Below are 21,186 nucleotides of genomic sequence, written 5' to 3' on the forward strand. Positions count from 1 at the left end.
TCGAAGCAGTGCAAAGCAAAGCTGCACTGTAGAAAAGTTGATTACCGACCCGCTGCAGGTCTGTAATAGAGAAATGTTAATTTTCCTGATAAACAAGTGCGCAAGTGCGCAACTGCAAAAAAGCCTACCGGAAATGCCTCATGACAAATCGGCCTGACTTCATTGCAGTCACCACCTGGGTGAAAACACGACTTTTTTGTGTGTGTGTGTTTTGTTTTTTTTTTGTAACAAGTAATGGCATGGTGCGTAGAAAATGTATCGGAGTAGAAGTATTCAATTAAGGTCGGAAATGTAGTGAAGTAAAAGTGAAAGTAAGCTGAATTAAAAAAAAACTCAAGTAAAGTACAAAGTCTCCCAAAATGTACTTAAGTACAGTAGTGAAGTATTTTTACTTCATTACTGTACAACACTGCAATCTCACATGCTCAAACAAAAAGTGTGTAACTATCAGGATTGCTCCACTAGTTTGCATGTGAATGTTACTGGATAACTCTGTTGCTTTCTCTGCATAAAGCACTGTTTACCTTATCAATGGACAACAAAACGCATAGACCATTTTGTATATATTGTTCAAAATGTGCATTTGTGTTTATTGTTTGAACCTTTTTGTTGTTCATTCTTTCACACAAGACCTCAAATTACTTTTATAAAGTGTGAAAACAGTTGTTTATTATAGTTTGCTGTGGGTTTTGAATAAAAGTGTGTGGAAAATTATTTTTCGCTTTATTTTTTTCCTTGCCTATTTTTGATTGTAAACCTTTATTACACTTATAAAACACAACAAAAACATATATTCTGAAAGCACAGGTTGTACTGAAAAAAAGACACATAAAACTTGATTGTGGGATGCAGGGAGCGCTGTTAACAGCAATAATAAAACAATTATGCCAGGCGAGTGAACTGTCCAAAAAATGCCCTCGGACCCCAGAGGGTTAACTATATTAATGTCAACTCTGTCATTTGTACAAAGTGAAAATATAACACATACCTTTTAATTTTAAAATATTGCACTAATTCTGAAGTTTTGAACATTAACACACACACAGATGCCAAAATGCATTATGGGTAAACTGAGCCTCTGATCACTGATTGGCTGAAATCAGGAGAACATCTGTGAAACCACTCATAGAATTATGGGACTTTTGGAGATGTTAAAGTTTATTTTGCACAATATGACCCCTTTAATAATTATCTTATTGGCTCCAAAACCATTTCATTTTTAAAATCTGTCCACTGAACATTAAAATCTGGGTGAAAAGCATCATGAATCAAACAGATTAAATCTGTTTTAAGTCTGAAGCTGTTAATCGAATCGGTCTTTACGTGCGAAGCCTCCGCGCGGCTTTCCATGACAAAATCTCTTGTTAAAAGTGAAATCTGCCAGAAAATGGCTGATGTCCAGCTCTTGTGATAACCAGAGAAAGAGCACACGACAGTCTCGTATCCACAGAGCCATCCATTTAGAAATGGTCCAGTGGCTTGTGCCGCGTCGTCGCAGCTTGGAGCGCAGCGCACCGAGCGTCCTTAAAGGGGTCCTTAAAGCTGTAGTAACAGACCTTAGTCTCTGTGAAGCACGTAAAATTTTCACCGAAAGCCAGATAAATTTTTCGAATGGTTTCCAGGTGCCAGTCTCTAACAGCTTCTGAAAAAATTCTGAGGGAAAAAAAGTCCTTTTCATTCTGCCATTTCCAGACAATGAAAATCCGACGAGGGGGCGGGACCACTCCTTCCCAAGGCATGCTCACAGGTGAATGACGTCACCGACAGGCGTGGAAAAACTCACGCATGCGCACGAGGGTTCAAGCATGTCTGACGTAAAAACATATGAATGAAATCCATATAGTTTTTGAAAAAAATAAAACGACCGTTACTTTATTGACAGACCTCATATCTTTTTCAGTCATTGTATCAAATTCACTGATGGAGTGTACAGATTGTTGTTTTGCAATGCAGTTTATTTATTTTGGCAAAGAAATTATAGTTTTACTACTTTTTTCTGGCTTTTTCTTAACCTTTCCTTGCTGTTATATATAATGATGCCTACAAAATGCTTTCACTGTGCTACAAACAACTGAAAAAACAGGAGGCATTATTCTTGGGTTACATTTAATCAAATATTGCTACAACTCACAATTTCTATGGGAACACTTGCAAAATCTTTACATTTGTATGATGTTCGGGTGTGTGGGACCTGTTTTCAATTTTTACAATAAGAATTATACGATTATATGATTTTTTTTTTTTCAGCCTCAGACTCACTGGCTGTGGCATAGAGGTGCTCACAGGAGGCTGAAGCCAGTCTTTGTGTATGTTTTGAGGGGAAGGACTGGGGTGTGCTCTTTGATGCACAGGGGGAGGACATTGAAAGCATTACGGACTGCATAACAAATTATATCAACTTCTGTAGAGACAATATCATCCCAACCAAGACTGTGTGCCATTACCCCAATAACAAACCGTGGGTGACCAAGGACTTCAAGGTGACACTGAACAGGAAGAAGGCTAAATTCAGGAGTGGAGACAGAGAGGAGCTGAAGAGGGTACAGCTTGAACTGAGGGAGAAGATCGTAGAGGGGAAGGACAGTTACAGGAGGAAGCTGGAGAGCAAGCTCCAACAGAACAATATGAGGGAGCTGTGGAGTGGGATGAGAACCACCACTGGTCACGGTGAGAAGGAGGACCAGATCATGGAAGGAGACCTACATGAGGCCAATGAGTTATACCTGTTCTTAACAGGTTTGACAACATGGACTGTGCCCACCCTTCCCTGAGCTCCTCTCATTGCACCCCCTCCCCTCTGCGCTCACCACACACCCCAGTTATTACCTGCCCCCTCCTCCCACCAACCTGTCTCCACTCCCCTCCCTCCACCACTCCCTCATTCCCCCAACACCTGCCATCACTATCACTGCAGAGGAGGAGAGAACAGAATTTAGTCGCCTGTGTTCAGGAAAGGCTGCAGATGCTGATGGCATCAGCTCCAGAGTGCTGAAAGGATGTGCTATCCAGCTATGTGGGATTTTCCAGCATATCTTCAGTTTGAGCCTGAGCCAGATGGTTGTTCCTGAGTGGTGGAAAACCTGTGTGTGGTCCCTGTGCCCAAGAAGAAGAACCCCAACACACGGAATGACTACAGATCTGTGGCCCTAACATCACACATTATGAAGTCACTTGAGAGGCTCATCCTGAGGCACTTCCGCACATGGAACCATCGCTGGATACATACCAGCCCAACAGGGGAGTGGAGGATGCTGTCATCTTTGTGCTGCACAGAGCTTACACTCACCTGGAGGAGGCAGGCAACACTGTGAAAGTCATGTTCTTTGACTTCTCCGGTGCATTCAACACCATCCAGCCTGACTTGCTTAGTGATAAGCTATGGGAGATGATGGTGGAGGCTCCACTGGTGGCCTGAATTATCAACTACCACAGCCGCCCACAGCATGTGAGGCTTCGAGACATTACATCCGACACCATCAGGAGCAGTACGGGGCACCACAGGGGATGGTCCTGTCTCCCTTTCTGTTCACACTCTACACCTCAGATTTCAGGATCTGGTCACAGTCCTTCCACCTGCAGAATGACTCTGCCATTGTGGGCTGCATCTACAGGAGTGTGGTGGACAGGTTTGTGGAGTGGTGTGGACTCAACCACCTGCAACTCAATGTATCTAAGACAAAGGAGCAGATGGTGGACGTCAGAAGATGAAAGACATGTCCGAACCAAGTTACCATTCATGGAACTGAGATGGACAATGTGGACCACTACAAGTACCTGGATGTCCACATAGACAGCAAACTGGACTGGACTGTAAACACAGATGATGTGTGTAAGAAAGGTCAGAGCTGACTGTACTTCCTCAGGAGGCTCAGATCTTGCAATGTTTGCAGAAATATGTTGCAGCTGTTTTATCACTCTGTAGTCTCCAGCATCATCTTCTACTCCAGGGGTGCCCAAGTTCGGTCCTCGAGATCTACCTTCCTGACACTCTTAGTTGTCTCCCTGTTCCAACACACCTGAATCCAATGAAAGACTCGTTAGCAGGCTTTTAATGAGCCTTTCACTGGATTCAGGTGTGTTGGAACAGGGAGACAACTAAGAGTGTCAGGAAGGTAGATCTCGAGGACCAAACTTGGGCACCCCTGTTCTACGCTATAGTGTGCTGGGGCAGAAGGCTGAAGGCAGCTGACATGAACAAATTCAGCAAGCTCATCAGGAGAGCTGTGTGATGTGCACCAGGCTGGGAAGAGAGAATGGACAATAGTCAAGCAGGTTGGTGTAAATAAATCAACTATGGGAGCAATTGTAAGAAAATGGAAGAATACAAGACCATTGATAATCTCCCTCGATCTGAGGCTCCATGCAAGATCTCATCCCGTGGGGTCAAAATGATCATGAGAATGGTGAGCAAAAATCCCAGAACTACACGGAGGGACCTGATGAATGGCTGGCAGAGAGCTGGGACCAAAGTAACAAAGGCTATATACTACACAGAGAGGGACTAAAATCCTGCCGTGCCAGGTGTGTGCCCCTGCTTAAGCCAGTACATGTCCAGGCCCGTCTGAAGTTTGCCAGACAGCACACGGATGATCCAGAAGAGGATTGGGAGAATATCATGTGGTCAGATGAAACCAAAATAGAACTTTTTGGTAAAAACTCAACTCGTCATGTTTGGAGGAAGATGAATGCTGAGTTGCATCCCAAGAACACCATACCTACTGTGAAGCATGGGGGTGGAAACATCATGGTTTGGGGTTGTTTTTCTGCAAAGGGGACAGGACGACTGATCCGTGTTAAGGGAAGAATGAATGTGGCCATGTATCATGAGATTTTAAGCCAAAACCTCCTTCCATCAGTGAGAGCATTGAAGATGCAACGTAGCTGGGTCTTCCAACATGACAATGATCCCAAACACACTGCTCAAGCAATGAAGGAGCTGCTTCGTAAAAAGCATTTCAAGGTCTTGGAGTGGCCAAGCCAGTCTCCAGACCTCAACCCCATAGAAAATTTGTGGAGGGAGTTGAAAGTCCGTGTTGCCCAGCGACATCCCCAAAACATCACTGCTCTAGAGGAGATCTGCATGGAGGAATGGGCCAAAATACCAGCTACAGTGTGTGCAAACCTGGTGAAGACTTACAGGAAATGTTTGACCTCTGTCAGTGCCCACAAGATTATGTTACAAAGTATTGAGTTGAACTTTTGTTATTGACCAAATACTTATTTTCCACCATCATTTACAAATAAATTCTTTAAAAACCCTACAGTGTTATTTTCTGGATTTTTTTTTCTCATTTTGTCTCTCATAGTTGAAGTGTACCTATGATGAAAATTACAGTCCTCTCTCATCTTTCTAAGTAGGGGAACTTGCACAATCAGGGGCTGACAAAATACTTTTTTACTCCACTGTAAGTGTCTTCAGTCATTTTGCATAAACATGTTGTACTCACTGTTCTCACTGTAAAAAAAAGAAAAAGAAAGAAAGAAAAAAATTCTGTTTTGGCACTCTGGCAAAACAGTTTCCTTTGGGATAAATAAAGTTATTTTTATTCTTATTCTTTATGTATCATATTTGTATCATCTACCTTGTGAATGTGAAAGCTCAGTTTTGTTGTTCACCTTTTTTAGGAGGACAGGTGTTGTGTGTCAGCTCAGTTTAGCTGTTTGTGCTGGTTAAAAGAGAGCAATTGCACTTTAAAGTGGGTTGATTTTTAGAATGCATCAGACTTTGGCTAAAAATAAAAGACCACAAAAGAACCTGATGATCCCTCAGCATCATTTGTTCCAAAGACAGTAGCTGGATGAAGCAGCTCCACAGTGAGTGGGCTGGCCAACGCTGCCCTGTGCATTCACAGCTTACGGCAGTGGCGAAAAAAGAAATTACAGCATGTCTTATTTTACTTTATATGTATTCTGTTTCTGGTATCGCTGGTTAAAACAGCCAGTGTGAGGCTGTCCCTCTGTGTAACAGTGAGCTTTGACACAGTGAAATGATGGAGCTATTCTTGGAGGCTGCTTGTGCACTTCGATGGATGCCATTTTTCACACCATTAAGTACAGCCTACTGATTTTATTCACAGCACAGAGACAGGCCAAAACAATCTTAAACACGCCCACGAACGAGCACAATTGCAACAATTGATCTAAGCTGTTCCACCCAGTCTGTCGCAATTCTGTGCAGCAGAAGAAACCATTATCTCCATCCACCGTTCATCTCTCCCACTCTTTCTTTTGCTTATTTCAGTTGCAGACACCAGTTATTTCATCGAGTCAACACGTGCAGTAAAATTACCACTGCTACATCTCTAACCATGCTCGGCGTGTTGGTTGACGAAAGCCAATAGGCATGACGAGCACAATTTTTTCGGATTGTTTACCACAGCAGAGGTCGAACCCTCATTACAGTCTGTGCTGAGCGCAGGCTTCACAGCGAGCAGATGGAGAATCTCAATAGGTTCAGCTAATCCGGCAAGTTTTACAGGCATGATGGGCTCGTCAATAAATTGGGCCTACATCCTAAAGGAGCTCCATAGCAGAGCTCGCTAACACAGGCTCAGGGGAATGCTTTGCCTGGTACACTTTTCTTCTCTCCACAGCTCTCAAGGTTAACTGCTGTTAAAGTCTTAACCCATTACTGACCAACACTTTTATTCTTTTCTCATTTACTTCATCTCTTCAAGTGCTGGTATCGTCCCACTTTTGAGTTTTTTTTTTTTTAATTGATACTGACAGTATTTTAACATCTCTGAAAACTGTTTCTCAGCAAAGGTTGTTCAGATTTTTCTGAATAACATCTCCCTCTGTAAATCAGTAAACTATAGCAAATCCTAAAGCTGTGCCGCACAGTGATATGACATCTTACAGATACCCCCATCCTGTTGCAACATGTGCTCAGCCCTTGTGTTACATAAGTGTGTCTTGGTGAGATGAAATCAAACTTTTGCCATACGTCCAGTGTTGTATTTCCTATATTACAGCCTAACAATATTTGCATGGTGCTGCACATATTTTATTCTAAGCAGTGAGACCGGCACAGGTGCACACACACACACACACACACACACACACACACACACACACACACACACACACACACACACACACACACACACACACACACACACACACACACACACACACACACACACACACATTTGTACTAGAGCCAAACAGGAGCAGCCAAAGAAAAATTAACAATCAATCAATCAATCAATCAATCAATCAATTTTTCCATATAGCACCAAATCACAACAAACAGCCGCCCCAAGGCACTTTATATTGTAAGGCAAGGCCATACAATAATTATGTAAAACCCCAACGGTCAAAACAACCCCCTGTGAGCAAGCACTTGGCTACAGTGGGAAGGAAAAACTCCCTTTTAACAGGAAGAAACCTCCAGCAGAACCAGGCTCAGGGAGGGGCAGTCTTCTGCTGGGACTGGTTGGGGCTGAGGGAGAGAACCAGGAAAAAGACATGCTGTGGAGGGGAGCAGAGATCGATCACTAATGATTAAATGCAGAGTGGTGCATACAGAGCAAAAAGAGAAAGAAACAGTGCATCATGGGAACCCCCCAGCAGTCTACGTCTATAGCAGCATAACTAAGGGATGGTTCAGGGTCACCTGATCCAGCCCTAACTATAAGCTTTAGCAAAAAGGAAAGTTTTAAGCCTAATCTTAAAAGTAGAGAGGGTGTCTGTCTCCCTGATCTGAATTGGGAGCTGGTTCCACAGGAGAGGAGCCTGAAAGCTGAAGGCTCTGCCTCCCATTCTACTCTTACAAACCCTAGGAACTACAAGTAAGCCTGCAGTCTGAGAGCGAAGCGCTCTATTGGGGTGATATGGTACTACGAGGTCGCTAAGATAAGATGGGACCTGATTATTCAAAACCTTATAAGTAAGAAGAAGAATTGTAAATTCTATTCTAGAATTAATAGGAAGCCAATGAAAAGAGGCCAATATGGGTGAGATATGCTCTCTCCTTCTAGTCCCCGTCAGTACTCTAGCTGCAGCATTTTGAATTAACTGAAGGCTTTTTAGGGAACTTTTAGGACAACCTGATAATAATGAATTACAATAGTCCAGCCTAGAGGAAATAAATGCATGAATTAGTTTTTCAGCATCACTCTGAGACAAGACCTTTCTGATTTTAGAGATATTGCGTAAATGCAAAAAAGCAGTCCTACATATTTGTTTAATATGCGCTTTGAATGACATATCCTGATCAAAAATGACTCCAAGATTTCTCACAGTATTACTAGAGGTCAGGGTAATGCCATCCAGAGTAAGGATCTGGTTAGACACCATGTTTCTAAGATTTGTGGGGCCAATAACTTCAGTTTTATCTGAGTTTAAAAGCAGGAAATTAGAGGTCATCCATGTCTTTATGTCTGTAAGACAATCCTGCAGTTTAGCTAATTGGTGTGTGTCCTCTGGCTTCATGGATAGATAAAGCTGGGTATCATCTGCGTAACAATGAAAATTTAAGCAATACCGTCTAATAATACTGCCTAAGGGAAGCATGTATAAAGTGAATAAAATTGGTCCTAGCACAGAACCTTGTGGAACTCCATAATTAACTTTAGTCTGTGAAGAAGATTCCCCATTTACATGAACAAATTGTAATCTATTAGACAAATATGATTCAAACCACCGCAGCGCAGTGCCTTTAATACCTATGGCATGCTCTAATCTCTGTAATAAAATTTTATGGCCAACAGTATCAAAAGCAGCACTGAGGTCTAACAGAACAAGCACAGAGATGAGTCCACTGTCCGAGGCCATAAGAAGATCATTTGTAACCTTCACTAATGCTGTTTCTGTACTATGATGAACAGTGATGCATACTACCCTGCACGCTCTACATACCACAATGTAAATGCACAAGTAAATACACATTGATTGATTGATTTGGCAAAATGCATGCTATGATATAACAATAACAATATACATACATATACTTGCATATACATACATATACTTGCATATACATACATATACTTGTGGTCCCCATGACAACACAGAATAACAACAAAGATGCAAAAAAAAAAAAAGAATAAAAATGGCTACAAGGCCATCTATATACACAAATTAATAAAATATAAATTATTATGATCTTCTGACAAAACCTGAGACATAAGAATTTTTTTTTGTCTTGTTTTTTAAATACATTTTTAGAGGGAGCCTGTTTTATGTAGCTAGATAAATTGTTCCACAATTTAACCGCAGTGTATTTAAAAGATTTAACACCTGAATTTTTAACATGGGGAACCTTGTATGACAATAAACTATTTCTAGTTTGGTGACCATTATTCATCACTCGAAAGTGACTAATCATGTACTTACCATCACATATGTCTGTGATGGTGTTTTTACCTATGTATGACTACATCATATGACTTCTGTGTGACTTCATGATGAAATCATTCATACCAGTCAATCATTTTGGAGATATCATTCATAACAGTCAATCACAAATATTTTTCTGATCAATATATGATTTAGATGCTCTACCTAGGCTTCTTGGTTGTTGAGATATACCAAAAACATGTTTTTTTCAGCCATGTTTTACGTGACTTTTAACAAACTAATCAGAAATCTCCACCTCTTGAAATCAGGGTAATAATATTCCTACCAAGTTTGAAGAAAACCTGTCCAGCGTTTCAGTCATCTTGTCCACAGACACACAACCACACACCATTGAAAACAGTACTCTGCTATTGTCACTTCTCTGACGTGCAGGGTGAAAAACTTAATAAACTCACCTAAAGTCCACTAGACTTTTTCATAAAGACTTTGTGTGAGGTGGAAATGCATGTTTCAATCAATCAACATTTATTTCTATAGTCCTTTACGTCAGCCAAAAGGTGTCCAAGTGCTATCAAGTGTTTGTCTGTGTTATCTGTTTGAAAGTTTTTGAAACCTGGTTTAAAGTGTAAATGTGAGTTAAGCTTCACTTCCATCACATGTGCAAGTTCCAGATACAGGGAATAGCTCCCCCTGTTGGTGAGAGCCAGTAACAGAAATGTGAGACTAAACCACACCCACTGTTGCCACCCACATTGTATAAAAGTGTTGTACAAGCTACTTCCTGCACCTTCACTAGATGGACACTGTCTGTGAGGGACACAGGCCTGGTTTTTGTCGTGACCTTTAATAAACTAAAAATGAGGAACACAATGGTTTGGTTCTTGGTAAGGGGCAGTAAATTACATGAAAGAACTGGGTAGAAATAACAGTAATAATCATACTACATGCACAATTATTCGTGAAAGGATGTTCCATGTGCCCCTTTGCATGTTTGAACCTCGGCACTGACGTGTGCCGAATGACTCAACTTGACTTGTTTCCAAAGAGTCAATGGTTAGAGCCCCTTCACACATAGTGCGAATTTGGTCGAAGTGCGCATGAAGCAGGAATCGTATACAAAACATGTCAATTCATAGCTGCCTTGAACGCCTCGTACACCTGTTGCTACAACTACAACTATATGCTACAGCACACCAGCGGCTGAAAGACAGAGTGTGCGCTGTGCATGCCCATCACACTCTTGGCAGGTGTCGGCCAAATTCCAGCTGTGGCACTTAGAAAATATGTAGCCATTCTCACTATCATCACAAAAACAGTCAGCAAGCAATCATTGTCAAGCTGGATGTGAAATTTGTCTAAGTGCCCCACGAGTGTGGCCTTGCAAAACAGCAACACACGTGAGGGGCCAGAGTGTCAGCTCAATCTGCCCACACGTTCTGTGTGTGTGAATTGCGCGTGTTGCGTTCCCCCCCCCATCCGTAAACATGTACCGCTTGGGGGGGGGGGGGGGGGGGGCACTTGCCTGATATATGGATGCACAGATGGTGTGTTGGTGTGTGCACTGAACTGACAGGGTTATGTCCCCCCCACAGCGCGCACATTGACAGGCTGCCCCAGGTGACAATGGACCATCAGTGCAGTGGGCGATCTAACTGTCACCCACGTGAGCCCTGTTCCACATAGACACACGTGTGGGGCTGGCTGGACGATAACAGCGCACTGCTTCATTAATGTCATTTCATGACTGTATGTCTGTGACGATGGGTCATCTACAGAGGAACGGACGGTTCATACTTGATAAGAGGGTTTTTTATGGTGTGTGTTTTTATTTTTTATTTTAAATACATTTTAAATACTCTGTTGATTTCAGGCATTTTCCCGCACCATTTATAGGCCAGTGACAGTAGCGCAATGGTAAAGTTTTGGGCTGGCAATCAGTAAATTCCAGGTACGAATCCCTTGGGTGGCATGCATGTTTGTTTTTTTTTTGTTAGTTTGTTTTCCACAGCAGCATGATGTAGTTCCACAGGTACCAGCTGTTTTTTATTTATTTATTTATTGTACAACAGTGGCACCATGTGGTTACACATGATCCAGCTGCTTGCACTGTGTTCATGCATGAGCGTGGACGACACCTTTGCAGCAGGATCATACATGTCTGCCCTTCGGCACAATGTTTTCGTGGTTCGTTAATTCAAACTGTTTCGCGCTGTTTTGCTGCAACTCCACCAAGTTCGCACTGTGTGTGAAGGGGCCCTTACAAGCAGTGGTGGCCACTGGAGCTCAGATTTGGACATGAAAATAAATAAATAAACCTAACAAACAAGCTCATTTCAAGCCACATGTATATTCAACTGCACCTGCTCCTAATTTCAATGTCATATTTCAATTATTCCCTGCAACAAGCTCAGACATGTCAGACAGGTGGTACACAGGTCTGTTGTGTATTAAATCAATCACTGTAGTTTGTTCAGATGTTTCATGACAAAAGTATTATGACCACTGATATATATAATATAAAAGCCTGATTTATTTGCCGTGTTTTCTGGAGTATAAGTTGCAAGTTATTTTACTAATCTGGAAAGTCCTGTGACCAAAACATCACACATTCATGAATAATAAAAATAATTACAATGACTAGAAATATAGGCCTTTCCAAGGAACCAAATCACTAAACAAAATACATTCTAATGATACAAGATAAATGCCAATAATAAAAATGTCAAACTAAAGAGCTCATGATATGTGCAATGTATACGTCAGTAAAAATTATACTCCAGGAAATACAGTTGTTATTTTTATATTCATTTTGTAAAACAATAACAATGTGGTAAAACACAAATAAGTAAGTAGGTTATGTAGGCACAGCATTGTCATCGCACCAACACCTTCAAAATATTTTCCAACAAAGTCCACTTGTTTTTATCTGATAGTTGCTGAACGGAAGGGTTTTTCTTCCCCCCTGATAAAAATTGACTGTTACCAGTGTAAGCTTATCAGGGTGATAGTGATACTGTAGCCTTGCAGTACTTTTTTTAAAAATTAAATTAGAGATGGGGTGTGTTTGTGTTAGTTTAGCAGCTACGGGGTCACCATGATGGATTCATAGCATGACATTCCATCTTAAACAGTCATGCAGCATTTCATCAGCCCTAAGAATAATTGAGGCTCTGATTAATTCAGAGAATGGACAAATTTATACGACACTCAGCTTCAGGCAGCATCAGCGGTGTGGAGATTGCAGGGTGTTTTGTGTTCAGTCAGGCATAGATAAGGCTACCTTTTTCTTGTTGGTTTGTTGAGCAAAGAGAACTCTGCTCGAGGCACATCACTAAGTTTAATTTAGAAATTTAATTTCCATACACAAAAGAGGTTGGGCAAGGAGGAACAAATTGACAGGCACAGCAAGCGGGTACTTGTCATTTCTTTCAAATGGCCTTTAATGAGAAGAAACCCTTTGGCCAAGCTTTGCCACAGTGATGGGTGTATTCATCTGTGAGTGGCTTTGTCAAGCTTTCAGCATCGCCCAGTGAGCGCTGTTGGCTTGCAAGCCACTTGATCAGCACCCTCACGGGTCTGCGACCGAGCCAAACCCTGCCTTAATCTGAAGTAAATGGATTCTGTGGTAGAGAACAGGTTTGGACTTCCTCAGTGGATATCACGAGAGCTGGCAGCAAAATCCAATGGCTGATTTTTGGAAAACTGTTCACTCGGACACAGCTTTGTGATAGTAATTCCTGTGAAAGAAAGTGCCACTAGGTTTGTGTGACATTTAGCCATGTGAACACATTTGTTGAAGATGTTTCAATTTGGGATGAAGAATGAAACATTTTGGCACATCCCATATGTCTTATCTGTTCTTTTGTTCTACTTTTAACTTACAAATTCTTTGTTAATTTTGACTCCAAATGCAAATCTTCCTTTTGTTTCAGATTATGGAGCAATGTTCAAACATGGGCATTTCAAAATGTTTCGAAGCAGTGTTTTGAGTGAGCCGGCAGTAATTTGCACTAACAACGAAAAGTTTTGGTGTCGTCCCCAACCGCATGTTATTTCACATTTCATACTTTTCTAACAGACCTTGTATATATGAGGTCTGTTAAAAAAGTAGCCGACCTTTTTATTTTTTTCAAAAACCATATGGATTTGAATCACGTGTGATTGCATCAGCCAAGCTTGAACCTTCGTGCGCATGCGTGAGTTTTTTCACGCCTGTTGGTTGCGTCATTTGCCTGTGAGCAGGCTTTGTGTGAGCAGTGGTCCACCCCTCTCATTGGATTTTTATTGCGAATAAATGTCTGAACGATTTGGAGCTTTGCTGCATCAATTTTTTCCAGAAACTGTGAGAGCCTTCCAGGTGGACACCGTTCGGAAAATTCTGTTGGCTTTCAGGGACGATTTTATGAGGATTACACAGATTAAGGAGTGCTCCAGCCGGTTTAAAGACCGCCCACAGTTGCTGAGAGCGCGCCGCGCTCCGAGCGCCGATCGACAGGCTGAATCAACCAGATCATTTCCAACGTGAAGGCTTTGTTGATCTGGGACGTTGTCTGACTTACACAAAAATGGCAGGAGACGTGGACGTCAGTACTTTTTTGGCACATTCCACTGTTACAGGAGTTTTTTTCATGGAAAGAAAAGCGGACAGATGTGCCACCGTGCCGTTCATGGCGCGGCACAAAACCACCTCCATGTTGGTCTCACAGGATGGCTTTGAGATGGCTGTTGGTGGGTTTTCAGTCGTGTGACTAACCAAGAAATTGGGGATGAGCTGGACATGCCAGAACATGTCCTGTGAGGCTTCATCACGGCGTTGCTTTGCGCCCGCTGCGACACGCGGAATTCCTCTGCTGCTTTTTCCATGACAAAAACTCCTGTAACAGTGGAATGTGCCATTCATTTCCAAACTGGACGCTGTGTTTTATCTGGGACATCCTCTGACTAGCACAGGAATTGCGGAAGACGTGGACATCAGCACTTTTTCAGCACATTGAGACAGACGTGCGGAGGAATTCCGCATGTCACGTTGGAAATGATCTGGTTGATTCAGCCTGTCGATCGGCGCTCAGAGCGCGGCGCGCTCTCAGCAGCTGTGGGCAGTCTTTAAACTGGCTGGAGCACTCCTTAATCTGTGTAATCCCCATAAAATCATCCCTGAAAGCCAACAGAATTTTCCAAATGGTGTCCACCTGGAGGTCTCTCACAGTTTCTGGAAAAAATTGATGCAGCAAAGCTTCAAATCGTTCAGACATTTATTCGCAATAAAAATCCGATGAGAGGGGTGGACCAACCGACAGGCGTGAAAAAACTCATGCATGCGCACAAAGGTTCAAGCTTGGCTGATGCAATCACACGTGATTCAAATCCATATGGTCTTTGAAAAAAATAAAAAGGTCGGATACTTTTCTAACAGACCTATATATATATATATATATAATGCAGTGCTAATGCTAAAATACCCTTGGCTGCATGAGCACTGTCTTCTTTGCAGATGTTTAATTGGTATCCCAGTGTGAAGTGTGCATGTGTGTGTGTGTGTATATATATATATATATATATATATATATATATATATATATATATATATATATATATATATATATATATATATATAAATTTTTATATATTTATTGTTATTTACATTATTAACCCCTTAATGCCTATTGTCGCATATATGCTACAATATTTGACTCAAATATGCAACATACCAAATTGACCAGTATGCCTTTTGTCGCAAATTTGCAACATACCATTATTATTATTATAACATTATAACATAAATTATTACCAAAATACCAAAATTACTATTTATTTTTTGTGCAAAAGTGTAATTAATAATCTCAACATTATTTACCATCTACTTAAAGGCAAAAACACACACAAAACATTTTTTTATATACAGCTATATAAATTCAGGCGTTAAGGGGTTAACATCCTTTTGTTTTACTTACATTTTGCACATGTTTAATAAAGTCCCCCTATCAATCAGTCAATCAGTCGTACAGTGAAAAAAGAGCATGTTGGAACCCACTTTAAAAAAGTGTTGCAATTTGTAAAAACCTGCATGAATTAAGTTGTTTGAACTTAAGTTTGTAAGTTAGAGATAATTTAACTTTAATCAACTCTAACTTACAAACTTGAGTTCAAACAACTTAATTCATTCAGGTTTTTTTACAAATTGTAACACTTTTATAAAGTGGGTTCAAACATTCGCTTTTTTCAGTGTAAACAATATTTATTTTATTTAGGAGCTTTTGACAAGAGCGGAAATTAGCTTTGAGTTAGCGGAGGTTTGCGTGCACGCTGACGTCTGCGAAATGTCATTTAAATCACTCTCGAGCAGTGGTGTCCAGTGTATTCCAGAAAGGGCCAAGAGGGTGCAAGGTTTTTTTTTGCAGCCACTGACTCCAGCAGGTGATTTCACTGATAAAAATCATTTTGAGCAGATGGAATCAGTTCATCAGCTATCAGTTTTAGAAGTGTTTATTTTTTGCTAGCTTTTACATAATATATGACAAAGAGGTCAAATTGACATACTAACGAAACAGAGTTTGCAGCTAGTTACCAGCTTATGACGTCACCACACTGACGTCCGCTAAATGTCTTGTAAATTACTTCAGAGCTATTATTAGGTTCCAAAAACAGTGTTTTCAGTTTTAGAAGTGTTTGTTTCTCACTAGCTTTTACAGAATATATGAGAAACATGTTATATAAACACATAAATGAAGCGTTTTAGAGAAACCCGCCACTGACTTCACAGTGCCGCTCTACTCTGATTGGCTGTCACCTCCGCCACTCAAAACGAAAAACAGAATAGAGTGAAACATAATGTGACTTTTTAACCTCTTAAAATACCTCTTAAAATAGGTCAAGATTAGCTATATTTGAACTTCTCCAAGGTCTGTGTCCCAAGAATGTTCCCTGCACTCAAAAAAACTCAACTCAAACGAATGATGAGCAAGATTTCCATCTAATAAATATATGTAGCCCCAACTCAACTAAAACACATCCATGCAAGATAATTTAATTTAATTTAGTTGGGACTACATATATTTATTAGGTGGAAGTCATGCCCATAATTGAATAAAGTTCATCTAATGCAGGGGTGGGCAACCTGTTCCAGAAAGGGCCAAGAGGGTGCAGGTTTTCTTTGCAGCCACTGACTCCACCAGGTGTTTTCACTGATTAACTGATTCCACCTGCTCAAAGTGATATTAATCAGTGAATTCACCTGGTGTAATCAGTGGCTGCAAAGAAAACCTGCACCCTCTTGGCCCTTTCTGGAACAGGTTGCCCACCCCTGATCTAATGAGTCAGCTTTGTGAGTGAGCAGAGCCGGCCCAAGGCATACGCCAACTACCCGGTCGCTTAGGGCCTCCACGCCACCAGGGGGCCCCGAAAGCACTGAGACATTGTGATAAAAAAGTAAATATATACATGAAATTAAAATAATATTGAATAATTTAAATGAAATTGTATTACACCTGAAAAAAATCAATTCATTTTGACAAAATACCAATACTAGGTTAATTGATGCCTCCTGTAGGCTGCTGCCACCGTTGTGCAAATTTAGATGCACCACTTGGGTCAGGTGGTCGATGACTAATCGTGAGGAATGAAGCAAGTCATGTCTCAGAAAAGAAATTATCCCTCTGGAGCGGAGAAAAGAAAAAAGAAGAAGTTTGAAGACGAGAAAAAACAACAAGACAAAGGTAGGTTTGCATGTGCAATATTACAATTTTTGTTGTTAATATTTGCGAAATGCTCCGTTCGTTTAGTGTAAAGTGCTTTAGGTGTCTTAAAGTCAGAGGCGATTGCTCTAAGACTGCAGGGGAAGCTCAGCTTCCCCTAAAATGTCAAAAAATAAGGGATCAAATTTATACTGTTGTGTGTACATGTCATTGACTAAATATGCGCTACAACGTGCTCAACTTTTGTTCAGAATCAGCTTCTTATCACTGGTAACGACGCGGCTTTCCTCTCACTCAAACCCGCAGCTTCACAGCGCTTTAAACAGTGTGTGGACGCTGAGCTTCCACAGACAGACTTCAATAGCGACACAAAGTATGCAGCGAAACGAGACGAGTCATTGGATAAATGCTGGGCTTTGTCCCGCCCATCGGACGCTCAGCGTGTCTGGGGGTCTATGGGGCAGTGGGCTGGCCTCGGCTGGCCCGGGCGCTCAGCTTCTGCATGATGATTGGATGATCTGTCTGAGGCTGAATGCCTTTTTGATTGACAGCGAAATGAGCGAATCAGCGATCTTTTGGTGTAAACATCCGTGGGAGCATTTTCATTCTGTTCTGAGTTGAACCAGAGACTTTCCTAATCCTCTTAGCGGCATATTCTTTGTTAAAAACGACTAGCCCCTTACCAAAAAGTAGTATATGCAAGCATGTTTCAAGTATACTTCTAGTTTACTTTTTATATACTTACCAGTACTATTTTTTGGTAAGGGGTGACAAATCGAGCTTCTATTTCTGGTGGGTTTTTTTTGTAGCTGCTTGTGTTTGGAGACTGACTTCTATCACTCTTTCTGACTTCTATCGCAGTTTTTGTCCCTACCGAGCAGCGGGTGCTGCTGAGCTCCTCCACCGTCACAAAGCACTCACAGGCGGAGACACTTCACACTAGCCTCGCGCCAGTCCCAGCTAGCGAGCTAGCTAGGTAGCAAGCTGCACATAATGGCAGACAATTTGAATGTTGTGGACCGGATTTTGGCGAAGCCATTTGATAGTCTTCCTTACAAAGAAAAACTTAGAGTTAAACAGCAGGGCAGATCAACTCCTCAGATTAATTTGGTGCAAAAGGTGGGGAAAAGTAGCTCAGCTCTCAATGGTTTGCAGGCCAAAGTTAAAGCAATAGCCCCCAGTGCAATATTTGTGCATTGCTATGCACACACATTGCTGTTATGTTGTGGATTTCTATGTTCATTTTGGAGATTATTTAAGTATTCTATTTATTATTTAAGTATTTCATTTTGATTACAGCTTTATTTTTCTGTAAGATAATGTGAATGCCATTTGATTCTATTTTGTATTTGGATATTGAACATTTTGCACACCATTGCACATCTGAAAGAAATAAAACTATTTAACGTGTTTACTATAAATGCAGTCTCCTGCCTGCTGATGTTACTTTCAAATAGTTAAATTAATTAGCCATACTTATACATCACTCTGTATGTAGAAGTTAATTAAAACATATTTATGAGTTTGCTACCCCTTTAAGGTTAAAAACAAGAATGACACCTGTATGATATAAGATAATTACGAATAATGCTAATGATTGTGGGTACGTTACACACATAACAGTGTGGTCTATGGAATAATGAGGCATCTGGTGCTGAGGTGATGTAGGGGGGCCCCCAAATGAAATTCTGCTTAAGGCCCCATAAAGGCTTGGGCCGGCCCTGTGAGTGAGGCCTGGATTTATGCTGAGCACAGACAGCCGGACAAACGCAAAGTCTTTGCAATACCCGATGGCCATATTTGATGGCCTCGGATAAGATGACATATTTCCAAAATTTGGAATTTGGTTAAGTTAGGTCAGATAAATAAAAATAACATGAGGTATTGCCATATACGCAATAAGACCCACTGTTGCAGAATTACAATTTTTGTTATCCCCAAAAAACTTTTTTGTCAGTTTTTTTTTTTTTTTGGGGGGGGGGGGGGAGTTAAACCACATTAACATACTCATTTGGTACTATTGTTCAGCTTCAGAATGCTATTGGGTCATATATTTGTATATACAGTAGTGTTCAGAATAATAGTAGTGCTATGTGATTAAAAAGATTAATCCAGGTTTTGAGTATATTTCTTATTGTTACAGGGGAAACAAGGTACCAGTAGATTCAGTAGATTCTCACAAATCCAACAAGACCAAGCATTCATGATATGCACACTCTTAAGGCTATGAAATTGGGCTTTTAGTAAAAAAAAAGTAGAAAAGGGGGTGTTCGCAATAATAGTAGTGTGGCATTCAGTCAGTGAGTTTGTCAATTTTGTGGAACGAACAGGTGTGAATCAGGTGTTCCCTATTTAAGGATGAAGCAAGCACCTGTTGAACATGCTTTTCTCTTTGAAAGCCTGAGGAAAATGGGACGTTCAAGACATTGTTCAGAAGAACAGCGTAGTTTGATTAAAAAGTTGGTTGGAGAGGGGGAAACTTATACGCAGGTGCAAAAAATTATAGGCTGTTCATCTACAATGATCTCCAATGCTGTAAAATGGACAAAAAACCAGACGCGTGGAAGAAAATGGAAAACAACCATCAAAATGGATAGAAGAATAACCAGAATGGCAAAGGCTCACCCATTGATCAGCTCCAGGATGATCAAAGACAGTCTGGAGTTACCTGTAAGTGCTGTGACAGTTAGAAGACGCCTGTGTGAAGCTAATTTATTTGCAAGAATCCCCGCAGAGTCCCTCTGTTAAATAAGACATGTGCAGAAGAGGTTACAATTTGCCAAAGAACACATCAACTGGCCTAAAGAGAAATGGAGGAATATTTTGTGGACTGATGAGAGTAAAATTGTTCTTTTTGGGTCCAAGGGCCGCAGACAGTTTGTGAGACGACCCCCAAACTCTGAATTCAAGCCACAGTTCACAGTGAAGACAGTGAAGCATGGTGGTGCAAGCATCATGATATGGGCATGTTTCTCCTACTATGGTTTTGGGCCTATATATCGCATACCAGGTATCATGGATCAGTATGGATATGTCAAAATACTTGAAGATGTCATGTTGCATTATGCTGAAGAGGACATGCCCTTGAAATGGGTGTTTCAACAAGACGATGACCCCAAGCACACTAGTAAACAAGCAAAATCTTGGTTCCAAACCAACAAAATTAATGCCTCGCAGATGTGAAGAAATCATGAAAAACTGTGGTTATACAACTAAATACTAGTTTAGTGATTCACAGGATTGCTAAAAAAGCAGTTTGAACATAATAGTTTTGAGTTTGTAACGTCAACAGCAGATGCTACTATTATTGTGAACACCCCCTTTTCTACTTTTTTTTTACTAATAGCCCAATTTCACAGCCTTAAGAGTGTGCATATCATGAATGCTTGGTCTTGTTGGATTTGTGAGAATCTACTGAATCTACTGGTACCTTGTTTCCCATGTAACAATAAGAAATATACTCAAATCCTGGATTAATCTTTTTAGTCACATAGCACTACTATTATTCTGAACACTACTGTAAGGCCTGCCCTGGGGTTCAGAAGTTACACAACCTCCAGATTTTTGAGACACCATCATCCCCTCAATTCACTGGATTGGATTCATCTGTGTAAAGTAAGTAAAATGTTTTAAATTTTTTTGTGTTTGTTACAGCATCTAGAACATGTCCATATGTAGTCATTATTGAAAATGTGTCTTACATTTTATTTAGAGCTTGTTTGGTAATTGTTGCAATGTTACAACGTTGGGTGATTGTGGTAGTCAAAACAACCCAGTTTTGAGAGGAACGTCTTGAGAGGAACATCAATATAAATTTAAACTGCACATGATTTACACACTCTACCCTTACATTAGATTGCATATTATTGTAGTAGAAACTAGTGTGCAATGATATATTGCCATATTTTTTTTCATTTACTTATGATTTTTAACCACCTTCAACACTCAGTATTTTCCCCTTTTCACATAAAGCAGGACTTTCTAACAAAGTAATTCTGTTAGTCCATGTCAATTCACACTCAAAGCTGTAGTGGGGGATGTTTCCTAGTGCATGTTTCCATTGTTCTGTAACAGGTGATGATGCTCAGGAATGTAATGTGTTGTTGTAACTTGGAGGCAACCTGCACATCTATTAGTATGATAATCAGAGTTAAATGCGTTGTGTCCAGTTAAATGCGTCAATGGGTTACTT

At 40.8% G+C, this 21,186-nt stretch overlaps 1 protein-coding gene and 1 long non-coding RNA gene across 3 annotated transcripts in view; both read right to left on the reverse strand.

Moving 5' to 3' along the window:
• The window catches only part of insyn1 (inhibitory synaptic factor 1), a 206,010-nt gene that overhangs the window by 155,183 nt on the left and 29,641 nt on the right, over nt 1–21,186 (reverse strand). The window lies entirely within an intron of this gene.
• Nucleotides 1,103–19,673, reverse strand: LOC117524908. The gene is made up of 4 exons (XR_004564903.1): nt 19,663–19,673; nt 16,139–16,146; nt 8,134–8,137; nt 1,103–1,283 (listed from the first exon to the last, which is right to left on the reverse strand). It is a non-coding gene; the product is annotated as an uncharacterized LOC117524908 (long non-coding RNA).

The sequence above is a fragment of the Thalassophryne amazonica genome, chromosome 2 (assembly GCF_902500255.1).
Source record: "Thalassophryne amazonica chromosome 2, fThaAma1.1, whole genome shotgun sequence".
NCBI lineage: Eukaryota > Metazoa > Chordata > Actinopteri > Batrachoidiformes > Batrachoididae > Thalassophryne > Thalassophryne amazonica.